This window comes from Macrobrachium nipponense, chromosome 10 (assembly GCF_015104395.2).
Source record: "Macrobrachium nipponense isolate FS-2020 chromosome 10, ASM1510439v2, whole genome shotgun sequence".
NCBI lineage: Eukaryota > Metazoa > Arthropoda > Malacostraca > Decapoda > Palaemonidae > Macrobrachium > Macrobrachium nipponense.
In genome coordinates, this window is record NC_087204.1 from 20920669 (window position 1) to 20933236 (window position 12568).

Here is a 12568-nt window from a genome sequence, read left to right on the forward strand (position 1 = left end):
CTTCACTCTGAAGCATTGCCTGCCGTACCTTGCTGAAGGCACCACTTTTCTTTGAAGCTGGTTTACAAAGAAATTATTAACGTTCAAGTTATTTTGGTGCTGTAATTGATGTACATCCACATATTTATTATTCGTGAGACATGAAAGCTGGAAAGACTAGATGATGTTATGTTTTTCAGATATACTGTTCTTCACTGAACTGTGAAGGATATGCATGTTTTAAGTTTGTTGAATTTCCTGAAAATAGAAGACTGCGTTTTTACTACTAAATGTATGGAAGGTTTAGTGTTCATTGTGTGTGTGTGTGTGTGTGAAGTTATCAGTGTGATGAAGGTTTTATTTTTCTATTTTGTTCCTTCCAGCTAAACTTAATTTACTTCCAGCTGGCCTTTTGAAAAGAATATTTTGTTCTTTTTCATAGTATATCGTTAATACTCGGGTTTATATATTTTTAGTTCTATATGTACCATAACATAACATTTTGAAGTGATGGAGTTAGTCATTTTAAAGCATTTAAACCCAGAATATGATTATAATTGTACAATACAAGTAACAATTTCCCATCTTCATATAGTTACCTGATGGTTATGCCACATGATCCAGTGCCTTTAAAAAAAAAAAACTATATTAATCATGCAACGTTTTAGTGGTGCCCCAATTTAAAAAAACAGTAGATGGTAATTTTGGATGGCTGCCCCTCAAATTTTTCATTACTTTACATCTGTAGCAGGTGACATATGCCATCTGTATGAGTAGAGTATTTTATTTTTATTTTAGTATGTGGTGTTGGGGGGTCGCTTTAACCATGAAATATTCATATTCATATTTTTGCTAAATTAAGGTAATTTCACTGAAAACCATTTCAATTTTGGTGATCAAGTTCTTTGTGGAGGGTAATAGTTGTGGGTATTCTTGCTTGATGTATATATTACTGGAGTGATGGGCAGATTTGTCTTCGTTGGAGAATGACTAATGCACTGCCTTTAGAGCCCTTCAATATTGCAGACTTAACAATTCTCTTTTATAAAAGAAAAAATTCAGCTTCCACAGATTAAATGAACCCAATGTAAATGATGGAATATGTTGGATCCCTGCTCATGGTAGCTTAAAGGGAAATGAAGATTCTTATGATGCATACAAAGATTAGCTTTTCTAAAACATCTTTTTAGTATATGGCTTACTTTGTGGACTAGCAATTCTGGTACAGTAATAGCAATAAAAAAGGATTGAACTCATTAGATTGTGACTGATTTTCATATCAAGAGGATTGCCACAATGATGTACAAGGAATTTTAACTCCATCAAGTTGGTGACTTATTACCCCTACCTATTTGAATAGCCCACATGACCTAATCCATATATGTATGGTTAGAATGTAGGTTAACATCAACAATTTAACATGGTTTGTGACTGCCCAATGACAGTTGTGTATTTTAACTCTGTGGTCCTGTTTGAAAGTATATAATAAGAGGTCCTGATTGGAAGCTGGCCTTTGTGCAGAGTAAACTTCCTGGTAACACAAGTTGGAAATTCTGTGCCTTTCTTTCTCTTGCAATTGATAGTAACCTTTTTTCTCTTCCTTTAAAAGAATCTTGAGAAACATCAGGAGTAAGTTCGTAACTTAGTCACTTGAGTGACATTCTTGCCTCATCGTCACTTAGAGCAGACTGCAATGGTTTGGTACAGGATTCAATAACTTTTATTTTTATTGGTAGGATCTTTAACCATGCAGTGCACTGTAAGCATTACTCAAGCTTAGTTCTTTGCAGTGTGCCTTCTGCCCTAGCTACAACCCATTTCTTGTTTCATTGTGCAGGTGCGAGGTTTTCCTCCTGTCAATTTCCGTTTCAGCACTGAATGCCGGAATTCGATATTCAATTCAATTCGTTCCCTTTACTGTACCTCCTTTCATATGCTATATCTTCCATCTTAGTTTACGTCCTCTCTTAACAATTGATTCGTTGTGCAACTGCTTTGAGGTTTTCCTCCTGTCACACCTTCCAAACCTTTAACTGGCAATTTCCGTTTCATAAGTCTATATTCAATTAAGTATCTATACGTTTCATAAGTCTATATTCAATTCAGTATTTGTACGTTAGGACTACGTTAGGACCAGGGGAGGCAGAGTCTCGGCAATGGCCAATGCAGCACGTTTAGAAATAAACTTTAAAGGTATATCTTTTTAAGTCTAGTCAGATGTGCAGAGCCACGTGTCCCGATGAGTGGCGATCAGGTTACCGTTCAAAGATTGCGGTAAGGATTGGGTATGAAGGTCGGTGGCGCGCGTAACGAGATCTTTATGTAATACTGCAATATAAGAGCGTACGCTTCTAGGAGACTTCGAATGGCTGTTCCCCCCCGACAGCTCTTTCTCAGAAGACACCGTATCTGAGAGAATTGCAGCTACGGAACCGAACTGAAGGGGAAAAGAGTACCTACGGGAATTCGTGTAGCATAGATTTCGCTTTGTTTTGGCGTCTTGTCTGTTGTGTCGGAATGCTAACGTAGTGATTATTTTCGTTGGCGTTATCATAACTATCATAGTTTTAGTTCGTTTTTTTTTTTTTTTTTTTTTTTTTTTCCTGGTTTATATAAGGTGACTCCGAAGCGTGGCTGTTACTCTACCGAATTCAAACTTCGCGTACGACTTTTTTGTTGCTGTTGTTTAGCAAACTTCCAAGTTTGTCGCGAAATCTGGAAATTGCCATCCCGTTTGGCACAACAATCCTGAATGCAATAAAGGAAACTGCAACCACTAGTACTAGCTAATGTTTGAAAGATCGAGTTTTCTATTTCTTGAAAGGAGAATGTTAATTTAGGTTACGCAGTTTTGTACGAACTTGTATATACGGGAACTTAGCCGAAATGTGCCAAAACTTTTAGGTGATTCACTCATGGCCGTGAATAGTAGCATACCTCGCCTGATGTCAAACTCAGCTGGCTGGTTTCTGTAATTCTAAACCGAAAAGGACTTCATTGGTTTTCCCACGTTATATATATTTTTTAGAAAGAATTTGAAACTTTTTAGATTTTTTATTTTATTTTATTATTATTACTATAATATATATATATATATATATATATATATATATATTTTTTTTTTTTTTTTTTTTTTTTTTTTTTGCGAAAGATTTGGAACGTGACAGCAGTGATGATATACAGCAATTTGAAGTTCTCTCTCTGGCCAGTATTTACGTCTAGTACCTGAATTACAATTGCCTGTATAATGAAATAAACACACACATGCATATATTTATGATTTTTTTTACTACACGTCTTTGATGGCTCCAGAGGTTGTTTCAATTTCCAGTTTGTATTGGGTCATCAGAGGCACAAGGAGTTTTTCCAGTTTACTGCCTTTTTTTCTACTGTGGATTTAAACACTAGGGGAAACCGCTGAGCCATATGGTTTACACACACACACCTGTTGAGGACAACATTATGTGTCCATGAGTGTATATGTTCATGTGCCACAGTCGTGATTATCTGTCTGACGTCGTATCTAAAAGAACTCCAGTTCAAACGGGAAAACTGCAAATTCTGTGTTGCTCAACATTCGGCCAGACAGGTTTAAAATGAAATCGCCCACGGTAAGTTTTATTGGATTAACCAGTCCAAATATAGCTCACTTTTGCGGCCGTTGTTGTGTATCTGATGGTGGCGGCGGTGGTGTTGTTAACCTGTGGTGCACGAAAGCACAAAACTCCTCTTTGAAATTTGTTGTAATTTGTTACGTTTACCTTTGTGTTTGTTCTATATGTTCGTTATTCATGAAGTGTCCTCAGTTTCGTTCGATGATGATCTAGATGAGTCATTCGGTTAAATGCGTGAAGATTCATTCTCCTTTCGTGTTTTTTTATTTTTTTTATTTATTTTTTTTTATCGTCATATTAGCACAATGCTACTACCCAGTTGGAGGAGCGCCCCCCTCCCCGCCCTGACACCCCCTTACCCAGTTTTGATAACCAATTAAAAAAGCATCGAAAATTGCTGCAAGCCCGCTTGCAGATAATAACAATAATAATAATAATAATAATACAGGTTTTATTGAAAATAATGGCTATTTCAGCCGCGTTTATTTTGCAATAGAAATTTCTCTATTCTTATTACTGACTACTGAAAAAAAAAAGTCAGCAATAAGAAGAATAGAGAAACTTCTATAACAAAATAAACGCGGCTGAAATAGCCATTATTTTCAACAAAAACTATTAATGAAGGTCTTCTTCCAGCAAATAATAATAATAATAATAATAATAATAATAATAATAATAATAATAATAATAATAATGAAAAAGAAACCGACAAAATCACTGTGTAACGTGTTTACTTCTAAGTATTTACATTTAATTTTACTCCACACTCGAGTACTTTCAGGCCCTATCTGAAAGTACTCGAGTGTGGAGTAAAATTAAAGGTAAATTCTTAGAAATAAACACGTGATTTTGTGGGTTTCTTTTTCTATCTTAACAGAAAACTCAAGGAGTTTTTGTTTAATAATAATTATGCATCCGTATTAATTTAGCGTGATATTACTGGGAAGACACGTATATAGCACAAGTAGTCTTAGAAAAACATCTTGATTTTTTTCATGAATTATCTTAAGAAATCACCGAGCCTGGATTTTGTAGGTGACGTAGCCATAAGTAGTTTGATTAGATGTTGGTCAACTAAACTTACCTGGAGTGGTATATAACGGTGATGGTGGTGACGACGACGACGATGATAATCTAACGCCGATTCGCAGTTTCCTTTTGATCTCCCGTTTATTTCAGACTCTGTCAAAAGAACTTGTTTATGCGATGCTGGAAGCCAATTAGAGCCAGGCGCTGCAGCAGCAGCAGCTCCGAAGGCCGTTGTTATTTTCAGCCAGTCGTTTGTTTTGGAATAAACGTTTTTTTGTTTTCTCGTTGTTATTGGGGCTCCGTTGGTAATAGCCAATGAATAATGCAATTTTTTTCATGTTTATCTGCTCTATTATCGTGCAATGAGTAAAGTTTGTAATGATGACCCTGACGATTGTGACATCAGTGTAGATTATATTGTACCTGTTGTCATATAATAGATTGCTGATTAAGATTCAAAATATTCCTCCTTTGTTTAATACAAGTAATTTATCGCTTACTCGGGGAGTAAGCCTACAAACTACTTTGATGATGATGTTCTTCTTTTTGTTGTTCTTTTTGGGCGGTGTGTAGGAAAGGTCTGTGGAAAAGCCTAAAAAAGGTCTGAAAAAGGTGTTTCGCGTTGAGTTAAAGAAACAGCAATTTTAGGATAGGATATTTATGATTTATTTATTAGAAATGTAAAAAGATAAATAATGTGCATGTTAAACAGTACAGAACAATTATTTCTAATAAAAATATAGTGTATTTTAATTGTCTGTATTTGCCAGAAGAAGGAAGACAGCCAGTTACTCTAAGAGCTTGAAGACGCGTGACAAAATTGTAATTCATTGTTGAAATCATAGGGATACAGTACAAAAGCAACTGTTTTGCTGTTGTATGTATCAGGTCTTAGTTGATCCAGTCTGTGAAAGCAAAGAATTGTATTAGAGATATCTAAACGGAGACACCTAATAAATTAGATCAGTACATTTTATGACTTGTGGCAGTTTTCTGTATACTTCGAAACTCTTCGGACAGACGTATCATTTTCTTTATAAAAAAAAAAAAGGATTTCGTAAGTTTACATGCGATTTGCCAAACTCGTATATAATTAAAATACCGTTAAAGTCAGCAATCACTCGGAATGGAAGTGAATTACTTTGAAGAATCGGCAACTGTTGATTATTATGGCGTTTCATTAGTATGTAGTGAATTTCGTCCGTTAAGATGTAGATTAGGAGAAGGTCGGCTTCTTCTGCGAGCTGCCTCTCTCTCTCTCTCTCTCTCTCTCTCTCTCTCTCTCTCTCTCTCTCTCTCTCTCTCTCTCTCAATAGATCAGAGTTGAGACCCTTGTTTTTGTCGTCGGAAACTGCAAGCGTTTCATGGTGGCCGTAAGATGTTTGAACTTGGATCTCTTCATCTTCCTCCTGTAACCTTTTTAAAATTCATGTATTTTTCTGTTTATCCTGCCATGAAAAGGACGCGTGACAGCCAATGGCGCATCTGCCCATTCATTTATCTAAGCTTTCCATGACATTGAATAAATGCCATACAACCATCAATTTATCAAGGGGTATATCTCGACGTTTTCTTTCGGTCTGTGTGTGGTCTTTTTTTCTTTCTCTTGATAGGATGGTATGTTATTTACCTAAAAAATAGTGATCGAATTATTATTATAGTAGCAGTGACAATAATAGTATCTCATATGTGTTGACATTCATATAGATCTAGCCTAAAAGACTTGTCAACTTGTAGGGCATAATTCCATTAAAGAGATACCTGTATTTGATCTATGTATATATATATATATATATATATATATATATATATATATATATATATATATATATATATATATATAATACTAAAATAAGGAGAAAAATCGACTTAAGATTCCAGGAACAAGGAAAATACAGTAATCATATAGGTAACTTTTATTAGTTATTATTATTATTATTATTATTATTATTATTATTATTATTATTATTTGTCGACTGTATGTCCAGCCGCATGATATATGGATAGAATTGTCACTACTTTATTTTGAAATATAGAATACTAACTTTTTTTTTTACCGGAAGTGTCTGACACGACAAAATTGTATGGAATTGGGAAAAAAAAGATTTAAGAAAAAGTTCAAAGCGACAAAATCTACATTTTCAATACATACCATTTTGGCGTCGCCGTTGTTATTATTAATTGCTGCTGATGTCGCTTATGTTTAGCCAATTTGTTACTCAAAGTATTCTTTTTTTTTATTTATATATATAATTGGCCTGCGCGATTGGATGACCTCGTTCGGAAAGGTCAACATGTTGTCGCCCGCGAAATACACCAGTGTTGATTTGAAGTTTATTTTTCCCGCGTTATTTTAGGACGGCCATTGTCATTTCACTTTTGATTCCATTATAAAGCTGCGTTTTGCTTGGGCCTTTCAACTTTTTATTCACTCGGGCAAAAAAAAAAAAAAAAAAAAAAAAAAAAAAAAAAAAAAAAAAAAAAAAACACCACAGTTCCGAAAAACAGATCCGACTGATTTACGCGCCGAGTAATCACAGGACTTGGTGCAGTGATGGCATTTAAAGTAGCCGTACCTGTAAGTCGCCAAGGGCACAGGGTGTCCACAAAGTCCCAGTACCATTGCAAGTATTTATTGTCCAGGATGGTACTGGGACTTTATGGACATTCTGTATAATTCCACACTCAATTTTCTTATTTAGCCCTCTGGACCTGACTTCTGCAACCACCTAAGGTCTCTAGCTGAAATTTAAGTTATATAATCTGCGCACTAACTATTATGACTCTCAATGCATTTTTTCTCTCTCCAATATTATTATTTATATTACCAGTATTTTGATTACTATCTTTTATACTACCTCAGCTATTGTGTTGATAGTGCCGTTTATTCATTTTTTTATCATGTTGTCTCGTGTATCTAGATTGTGCATGTTACTGTCTTTATTTTGTATATGGCCCTGAGCTGAAATAAATGATATTATTATTATTATTATTATTATTATTTATTACTATTTATTCTTATTATTATTATTATTATTATTATTATTATTATTATTATTATTATTATTAATGGTCGACGCTGTGGGGGAAGGGGCTGGGATTTGGGTCTCTGCGAATCAGACGATGGTTGTGTCCCGTGAAGGTGATTTGGGAAGTATATATAGTATTATTGTCGATAATAATAATAATAATAACAAATAACAATAACAATAACAATAATAATAATAATAATAGTTATTAAGAGCAATTGGTTTCCCGAAAGGAGTTATATTCACAGGCGGGAGTGTCGATAGGTACGACACTATTTCAAGTGGAATTAATAATAATAATAATAATAATAATAATAATAATAATAATAATAATAATAATAATAAATAATTCTTGCTTCATTTCATAAACATGTAATGATTATACTTGCAATGATTTTGTAGGTTACTTTGTGATAACTATTGTCATTTCTCTTCCTGCTCTTTGATGACTTTGTATAACGATGTCTGTGATCTCATTCGCCTACCTAGACCCGTGGGTCCTGGCCTGGACTTACACAAAGTAAAGAGAGGCTCTCTTTACCTTGGACATACCGTCTTAAGGGTATCAGACGCGCGTACATTTTTAATAATTATTGTACGATTTTTTAAAAATTGAATATCAGTCTCATAAGAAAATTATGAAAATAAATGTTGTTAAAATAATCGAACATTATGTAATTTTCGTGATTTTTGCATTCATAACCATAAAGTTATTATTATTATTATTATTATTATTATTATTATTATTATTATTATTATTATTATTATTATTATTATTATTTTCACAGTCCTCCAATTCGACTGGGCGGTACTTATAGTGTGGAGTTCCGGGTTGCATCCTGCCTCCTTAGGAGTCCATCACTTTTCTTACTATGTGCGCCGTTTCTAGGAGCACACACTTCTGCATGAGTCCTGGAGCTACTTCGGCCTCTTAGTTTTTCCAGATTCCTTTTCGGGGATCTTGGGATCGAGCCTAGTGTTCCTATGATTATGGGTATAATTTCCATTGGCATTATTAATATTATTATTATAACAAATATGTACTTTCTAATGGTTATAAAATTGTATTTTGTCAGTTTCTGAGCATTTATGATCTCTGCGACCTCTACCTAAAGCACTAACATAGCCCCGAGGCACTTTTATGCCTCTACCTCCCTTTTTGTCGGGAACTTCGTGTAACCGAGTTTCGCCCGAGTTCAGATGGGCATTTTATTCTCTCTCTCTCTCTCTCTCTCTCTCTCTCTCTCTCTCTCTCTCTCTCTCTCTCTCTCTCTCTCTCAGTTCCTATCTCATGTTATTAATCAAGTTGAATATGGTCATCCCTGAAGATATATCATGAGCGTGATTCTGCATCAAAGACTGGAGTGTATCTCTCTCTCTCTCTCTCTCTCTCTCTCTCTCTCTCTCTCTCTCTCTTATGGAGAAAATACAAATTTCGTCTGTTAAGTATGAAAATATGCAGATATATATACACTCATACATGTAAATGTATACATTATATATACATACATATAGATATACATATTGACATACATACATACATGTATATATACATATACATACATATAAATATACATATATATACGTACATATATTGACATACATACATACATACATATACAATATATTCTAACAAATTATCATTTGGAACAAGCACTTTACACTTCATATTTTATGTTTACGCTGAATATTTTATCATTGGTAGTTCTACGAAAGTAAACAAATAAAAATCAGAAAAAAAAGTCTACCGCCCCCGGGTGGGCTCGAACCACCAACCTTTCGGTTAACAGCCGAACGCGCTAACCGATTGTGCCACGGAGGCTTGGAAGGTTAGCGAAACGTCTCCTCTAAGTTTTGCATATATATATATATATATATATATATATATATATATATATATATATATATATATATATATATATATATATATATATACATATATATATTCTCTCTCTCTCTCTCTCTCTCTTCATCGTGAAGATTCTATCATTATAATACTTACCTTTGAATAAAATGTGTCAATATTATGCCCCATGTTTTTGTAATAGTAATGCTCAGGGGATTTAACCACGGCCATGATTTAACGTACTGAGGAATGCAGTTCAGCAAAAATGCGGGAATCCTTTTATGTGGTCCCCCCCTGCTTAGCTTTGGCCTCAGCGTAAAAATTAATGAGGTTAATTTGCACGAAGCTGAATTAACATCTGAAGATTACGGCGGCCGAGATGTTTCTATTCATTTTTTCTCTCTCGTCCCTTAATGATGTGGGGTTGTTTTCTTTGAAAAATAAATTTCATTGCCCTTTTTTTTATTATTTTTTTTTCCTTGGACCACATCTTGGAAACATGATTTTTTCCCGGTCTGTTTTTGTTATGATCAAACGTCATCTTATTTTTATATACTATTGTTCCCAGTAAAGGATGGCATTAAAAAAAAGGGAACTGCAATTGCCTGTTCTCTTTATCCTTTTATAAGTCGAGACAAAGACGAAACACTTAACCGACGCTAATTTCATTGCCTTTGCATACAGCACGGTGAATTTACAGTATTGCGTTCCCCGCTGCTAAAGTTGACATAAATTTTAACAGTGTTTAGAAGTCAAGATCTTATTTATTTATTTTTATTTTTTTTATTGTATTTTCTCCTTCCCAGCTGTCTGTCATCTTTTCGGAAAGTTCCCTCTTCCTTCTACTTCCTACTAAGTTTCGTATACCCCGTAATCGGTTTGTATTTTCTTGTATTTCAAACAACCTGGTTTCACCATTGCTTTGTATACTAAGTAACATGAACATTATCCTCAGTCTTCCTGGTTAATGTTTCTTAGTTGCCAGAGTAAGTGAGTCTTTCTGCTTTGTTGACTCAGAGAAATACATCCTGCCTTCTTCTTGTTCTAAGTAATCCCATAACATAGAATACACCCTATGGGTGTATACCTTGGAGGAATAATCCTCCAAGGTGTATACATTAATATGGTTTGCTTGCAAAGTACGCCATAGATACACCCTATACTTGCTAGGTGTACTTTAATATGGTTTGCTTGCAAAGGACACTATAGAATACACCCTATACTTGCTGGGTATATACATTAATATTGTTTGCTTACAAAGGACACCATAGAATACACCCTATACTTGCTGGGTGTATACATTAATACGGTTTGCTCGCAAAAGGACACCATTCCCTAAGTGATATAACATGCTTGCTTCGTGTCTGCTTCCAGGGAGAGGAAATTGCTTGGGTGAAAGTTTTGCAGGTCTCAGCTCGTCTGGTGCTTGGAATGCATTCCCCATGCAACTCATGCCTTTGATATTTCCTGTTGCAGAATGCCCATTCTACACTTCTTACTGACATCTCAGTAGAGGTTAGTTTCTGGTATTATAATGGCAGCATTTACAGAATTGATTTTATACAGAATTCTCTCAATTCTTCTAATGACTTGGTTCTCAAGCAAACTGGTATTTCTAAGCAGCTGTCCGATGCTCATCGTGCTTTTGGTCATCAACGGAATTTCGGTCTGGTGTTATTCTCTCTCTCTCTCTCTCTCTCTCTCTCTCTCCAGCCGGACCACGAAAATCTCTTGAATTTTATTCCCGAGTTTTTGTAGTTTTCAAAACTCCATTAAAGGTTATTAACCTTGAGGTGAGACTCGTTTGTTTCTTAGTTCATCCGGTACAGTTTGCTTTTTGGATATCTTGATTATCCTTCTGATAATTTATCCTAAAATAAAGACATTTATTAGAAGAATAACCCGGATGTTTGCATTCATCAGAGGTACTTAATCCTTTTGAAGTTTAGTCGGTAAATTTTCCGTCATCTGTTTTCGCTTACTCGGGGAGTAAGCCTGCAAACTACTTTGTTGTTGTTATTGTTGGGGAGGTAAGAGGTTCTATTGGAAAGCCTAAAAAGGTCTGATAAAGGTGTTTCGCGTTGAGTTAAAGATATAGGAATTTTAGGATAGAATGTTTATGATTTATTTATTGGAATGAAAATGTAAAAAATAAGTAATGTGCATGTTAAACAGTACAGAACAATTATTTCTAATATAATGTAGCGTATTTATCTTAATTTTCGTTGGTGAAACAGCGCTCTATTTGACTGAAGGTGTTAGCACGCGCCCAGAGGAAGCTGGAGGTCGGATCACGCATTGTTGTTTTTCCTCTTATGGGATACGTAGTAGGAAAAGTATCTCTTCAAAACATTTTCCTTTTAAATATTTTTATTTTTGTTTGGGTTACAGCACTGGCTGCGAATTACAAAAAGATGTAGCTAGAAACTGTGAGTTCATTGACCTCATGTTTTCCTAAACTGCAGATTTATTTAACTGTAACAAAAATAACAATGCATAGAAAAATTAGTTTAGTATTTAGGCTCTCTCTCTCTCTCTCTCTCTCTCTCTCTCTCTCTCTCTCTCTCTCTCTTATACTTAAGAATTTTTCAGTTTGCTTTTACTCTAGATTTAGCGAAGACGCTGTCAATTCTTCCTAATCCATTTACTAAGGGAAATTATCGCTTTTTCATAGTCACTATTAAGTAAAGGTTTCCTTTATACCCGAACATTCTTCTTGAGCCATTTCACATATTGAGTCTCTTATAATTTTATTCTTAGATTTTGTTACCTCTGTGTTCCGAGTGGAAAGATAGGATTCATATCCTTGCTGCAATAGCAGCCTTTGAATCTTTTGGAAAAATTGTAAGCTCACACTTTCGTACTCTGGGGATATTACTGAAAATCTACATATAGGAATACACTGATGAGGAAAATATTAGATGTATAAATGGCATTAAGTTTGAAATGAAAGGAAACTCATCGTGTATAGGTAACTAGAAATAGATTTAAATTCACCCTTTAAGATGACCTATTTAGGTATTTGGTCATGTATCGTTCACGTTTTTATTGCTCTTTCTTACCTTGTAGTA

General features: G+C 34.7%; 1 protein-coding gene and 1 non-coding gene across 7 annotated transcripts in view; one reads left to right on the plus strand and one right to left on the minus strand.

Annotated features, from left to right (window-relative positions):
- LOC135223457 (guanine nucleotide exchange factor DBS-like) overlaps positions 1 to 12568 on the plus strand; it is a 743217-nt gene that overhangs the window by 514325 nt on the left and 216324 nt on the right. The window lies entirely within an intron of this gene.
- On the minus strand, positions 9400 to 9473 carry Trnan-guu (transfer RNA asparagine (anticodon GUU)). Its single transcript has one exon. It is a non-coding gene; the product is annotated as a tRNA-Asn (tRNA).